Raw genomic sequence first — 5247 nt, 5'->3', positions numbered from 1 at the left:
CTAGGTGTAGACGTTGACGTATGTGTAGCATTATACACAGTAATTCCCAAATTCCATCTGACACAACTTCTGTGAAGCTGTTTGTTGACAATTCCAACAGAATCGGCCACGTCTATAAGACAGTAAAATATTCTGCGTTTACTACAGTATAGCAATAGCGGCAGTGAATCTGTTCAGCTACGAAGACAGGGAGTATCCTCTATTTGGATGTGGCCCGTTTGAGATGACAAGGCAGGAATGTGGCGAAACATAAACATTCCGTGTCGAAATATTGTACTCAGGCTAGGAAGAAGAGGTACGCTCTGGCCTCGAAATATTAGTAATACAAAAACTTAAAATTAAATTAAAAAACCATCAGAAGGGCCACCAAGAACTGCTAGTGTCTGATCAGGCTCCTGGGTAGTGAAAAGTACAAGAAGGTAGAGGGAGTCGTGGACGACCTGCCACCTGCAATGTACCGTTAATTTATTTAACTTGTACCTATATCTCCATCCTTAAATCCTGCAACAAATGTTGAAATTAACTTTGTTCTCTGTTATATAGCAAATGGTGTCCCGTCATGAAGATGGTGTTTCGCAAAAAGGGCGCTGAGATGGTACAGCACTTGCGCGCGAAAGGCAAAGGTCCCGAGTTCGAGTCTCGGTCCGGCACACAGTTTTAATCTGCCAGGAAGTTTCATATCAGCGCACACTCCGCTGCAGAGTGAAAATCTCATTCTGGAAACATCCCCCAGGCTGTGGCCAAGCCGTGTCGCCGCAATATCCTTTCTTTCAGGAGTGCTAGTTCTGCAAGGTTCGCAGCAGAGCTTCTGTAAAGTTTGGAAGGTAGGAGACGAGGTACTGGTAGAAGTAAAACTGTGAGGACGTGGCGTGAGTCGTGCTTGGGAAGCTCAGTTGGTAGAGCACTTGCCCGCGAAAGGCAAAGGTCCCGAGTTCGAGTCTCGGTCATGCACACAGTTTTAATCTGCCAGGAAGTTTCATATCAGCGCAAACTCCGCTGCAAAGTGAAAATATCATTCTGGAAACATCCCCCAGGCTGTGGCCAAGCCATGTCTCCGCAATATCCTTTCTTTCAGGAGTGCTAGTTCTGCAAGGTTCGCAGGAGAGCTTCTGTAAAGTTTGGAAGGTAGGAGACGAGGTACTGGCAGAAGTAAATCTGTGAGGACGGGTCGTGAGCCGTGCTTGGGTAGCTCAGTTGGTAGAGCACTTGCCCGCGAAAGGCAAAGGTCCCGAGTTCGAGTCTCGGCCCGGCACACTGTTTTAATCTGCCAGAAAGTATCAAGTTTCAATGTGAACACTGTTGTGGTTGATGAAATACTTAACTGTTGCATACCAATGGGAGGGTCAGTAACTGACCCCAACGAAGTTCTTAGGCTAAAACTCCTGTCGTGTTCAGTAGTTTATTTAATAAATACATGACACTTATCGTAATTATAATTGCTACAATAGACAATAAGAACAGCTTTTGGTTTACAGTCATTGTTGAGTTATAGCGATTGTTATAACTGAAGATGTAGCAGGTCAACAATCACCACTCGAAGTCAACCAGTATACAGAGTGGTGAGTGGAAGGTAATATCTTTGTGGCATTTGACAGAATGTACAAGAAGATGAAATTAACAGATGACGAAATTAGAAATTTGCTTGAGAGTTAGGACAATGAATTTAGTGGTGAACTATCAGAAAGCTCAAGCAGTGAAACTGATGATGTAGTCATGGAAATTCCAGATCAAGTAGTTTCTGACAGCAGCGAGCGGGATGAAAGTGAAGAGGGTAAGCACTGATTTTTATTACTTTTTGCAGATATTTTGGAGTATATTAGGATGTGTGTCTCGGTAGAGCGTTTAGTTTGCTAGTGTTCGGTTCTGCTTTTATATTTTTAAAGATATTCAACCAACAAGAAGACGAACCAGACCGAAAGCACAAACTGATAAACTTGAAAAAGACATGGTGGCCCCGTGAAGTGTGATATGGAAGAGAAGCCCTTACGTAAATCAAAGGAGGAGGCCTGTTGCTAACGTAATGAGAACCCCGAAAGGAACTAAGCCAGGGATAAAACCTGATACACCACGTAAAGCTTTTCTCATGTACTTCGATGACAACATCCTGGATAACATTTTGATGTTGTAAGACGTGTATATTTCTATTGTTTATTGTCAAATCACAATTTATGAAAGATGTTTATATTTTATTAATAGGATTAAGTAGGAATAATTAATATTTGTCATGTTGGAAATAATTGTGGTAGCAGGGAATGTCTGCACCAAAGTATTGTTGACAAGAGAGGCCGCAAATTGATATAATTTTAAAAAGGGCGGGAGAGACTGCATATGGATACATTTTAAGAAAAGAGCGGGAAAGAACACGCATTGATACATTTTGTAATGGTAGCAGGGATTATCTGAACCAGAAAGCATTGTTGGCAGGAGAAACGGCACTTTAACGTTCGTAGGAAGTCAGTAGTAAGCGAGAAGGAAAGCGAGTTGGTAGCAGATCTGAAGCAAGAGGTTGAGAGGAGCGGTGTGCCTGCCAGCCACTAGCTATGGTTTACAAGAGATTATAAACGGATGTACAGAGACATCAGCTAACTATTATAATAAGAGGAACTAATATTATTGAATTAATTTTTTTGAGAAACTCAAGACTACTGAAAGTATGTTTGCTCATTGCTAGTTGTAAGATTATTGTAAAAAGTAGGTCCCATTTGAACGTTTGTAAAATCATTTCATTCAGAATATAATTAACTTTTGCCAGAAAGATTGCATTTCTAGTTATAATCCCTCCCGAAAACAATCAACGTAAAACTTTGCAAAATTTTATTGTTATCAAGAAAAAGTTTAACTTTGAATTACGTAACTTCAGTCAAATTAATTAAAGAATAACGTCAGCTTTGCTATTAAAGAATAACGTCAGCTTTGGTAATAAATACAGCCACTTATTATGAAAGCCCACCAGCAGCTAATAGAGTATAGTAAAACAGAGTAAGTATATTTCTGTCGCAGTTCAATGTAGCAGTCAGATGGCGATACAGTAACAGTAAAAAAGGTAAGGAACAGTTTTGGGTTATTGCAGATAACGACTGAGGGCCACGACGACCATGCATTCCATGTTTCGTCGAAATAATCAGCAATTAAATTTTTGTGCGAAGATAGAGAAAGAGAATAAATTTCAAAGGGAAGATTTCATTTGTTATTATTAAGCAAGAGTTAGAAATCCTAAGGAAAGGTTTCATAGGTTATTGTAAAAGGGAAGGTTATCAATAACAAAAGAGGTATAGAGGAGACGGGAAGGTTTCAATGTGTACCAATCAAAAGCTTGGAAATCTTAGGGAATCATCTGAAGATATTTTCCTAAAAAATTCGAAAGCATTTGAAAGGGAATAAATTGTGTCAGCAATTAGAATTCTATTGAACTGTGGAGTCTATAGACAGAACAAGGACAGTTTATGTGATATACCGGGTGATCAAAAAGTCGGTATAAATTTGAAAACTCAATAAATCACGGAATATTGTAGATAGAGAGGTACAAATTGACACACATGTTTGGAATGACATGGGGTTTTATTAGAACCGAAAAAATACAAAAGTTCAAAAAATGTCCGGCAGATGTCGCTTTATCTGATCAGAATAGCAATAATGAGCATAACAAAGTAAGACAAAGCAAAGATGACGTTCTTTACAGGAAATGCTCAAAATGTCCACCATCATTCCTCAACCATAGCTGTAGTCGAGGAATAATGTTGTGAACAGCACTGTAAAGCATGTCCAGAGTTATGGTGAGGCATTGGCGTCGGATGTTGTCTTTCAGCATCCCTAGAGATGTCAGTCGATCTCGATACACTTGCGACTTCAGGTAACCCCAAAAGTCAATAATCGCACGGACTGAGGTCTGGGGACCTGGGAAGCGAAGCATGACGAAAGTGGCGGCTGAACACACGATCATTACCAAACGACGCGTGCAAGAGATCTATCACGCGCCATCTGTCGGACATTTTGTGAAGTTCGTTTTCTCTTTTTTTTTGTTCTAATGAAACCCCATGGCATTCCAAGCATATTTGTCAATTTTTGCCTCTCTATCTACATTATTCCGTGGTTTATTAAGTTTTCAAATCTATACTGACTTCTTGATCACCCTGTATTTAGTATAGAAAACTCTCTGATGTACCGAGCTTCATTTTCGGAGCATAGACTGAGGCTCACACTGCAGTGCTTGCGTTCTGATGATGCTCTAACTGGAGCAGGTAGAAAACAGACCGACAAATTTGCTCCTATCAGGGATATATGGAACATGATAGTAAATTTCCTGAGTTTTATAATCCTTGTGAGTCTGTCATAGTGGATGAAGAACTTGTGACCTCCCATGGGCGATGCCCATTCAGGCTGTATAGTCGGACAAAACCAGGAAAATATGGAATAGAGGTGAACCTGCTATGTGACTCAGATACGAAATACTGCTTCGCTGCGGATCCCTACGCTGGAAAGCACGCTAATGAGAAGAACCATAACAGTGGCCCTGAAATAGTTAGAAGATTGATTGAAATGTCTAACTTGAAACAATCTGGAAGAAATGTTACCATCGACAGGAAGTTCACTACCGTCCCACTCGCACCTGTCTTTTGAAAGAGAAAATAACTACAGTTGGTGCTATTCGAAGTGACAGACGCGATGTTCCTACAGAGCTCCGCCATGTTTCTCTAAAATAAAGCTACACCGGGAACAATCCGATTTGCCTTTAGTGGGCTGGCTGGAGTGGCCGAGCGGTTCTAGGAGCTACAGTCTGGAACCGCGCGACCGCTAAGGTCACAGGTTCGAATCCTGCCTCGCGAATGGATGTGTGAGATGTCCTTAGGTTAGTTAGATTTAAGTAGTTCTAAGTACTAGGGGACTGATGACATCAGATGTTAAGTCCCACAGTGCTCAGAGCCATTTTTTTGCCTTTAGTGATGATGCCACTTGAGTCAGTTACGTGCCTAAGAAAGGAAAGATTGTTACAGTATTTTCAACCCAACATCATGATATGAATGTGACAGAACAGAAGCCAGACATCATCCTATTCTACAATTGTACGAAGTCAGGAGTGGATACATTCGATAAGTGTGTAAGAACGTACAGCTGCCGTCGAGCAACGCGTCGATAGCCAATGGCGGTGTTTTTCAACTTGTTGACGTTGCAGCATACAATTGATATGTTGTATTTCAAGATACACATTAGGAATGGACAAAGAATTACCCGACAAAGAGTTTGGAAGAA

General features: G+C 40.8%; 1 non-coding gene across 1 annotated transcript; it reads left to right on the top strand.

Annotated features, from left to right (window-relative positions):
* The first annotated feature begins 1178 nt into the window (after window positions 1-1178).
* Window positions 1179-1253, top strand: Trnas-cga. The gene has a single exon. It is a non-coding gene; the product is annotated as a tRNA-Ser (tRNA).
* Window positions 1254-5247: the final 3994 nt, after the last annotated feature.

The sequence above is a fragment of the Schistocerca americana genome, chromosome 8 (genome assembly GCF_021461395.2).
Source record: "Schistocerca americana isolate TAMUIC-IGC-003095 chromosome 8, iqSchAmer2.1, whole genome shotgun sequence".
NCBI classification, from domain to species: domain Eukaryota; kingdom Metazoa; phylum Arthropoda; class Insecta; order Orthoptera; family Acrididae; genus Schistocerca; species Schistocerca americana.
The sequence above is the reverse complement of the archived record's forward strand: the minus strand, read 5'-3'. Positions and strand labels throughout refer to the sequence as shown.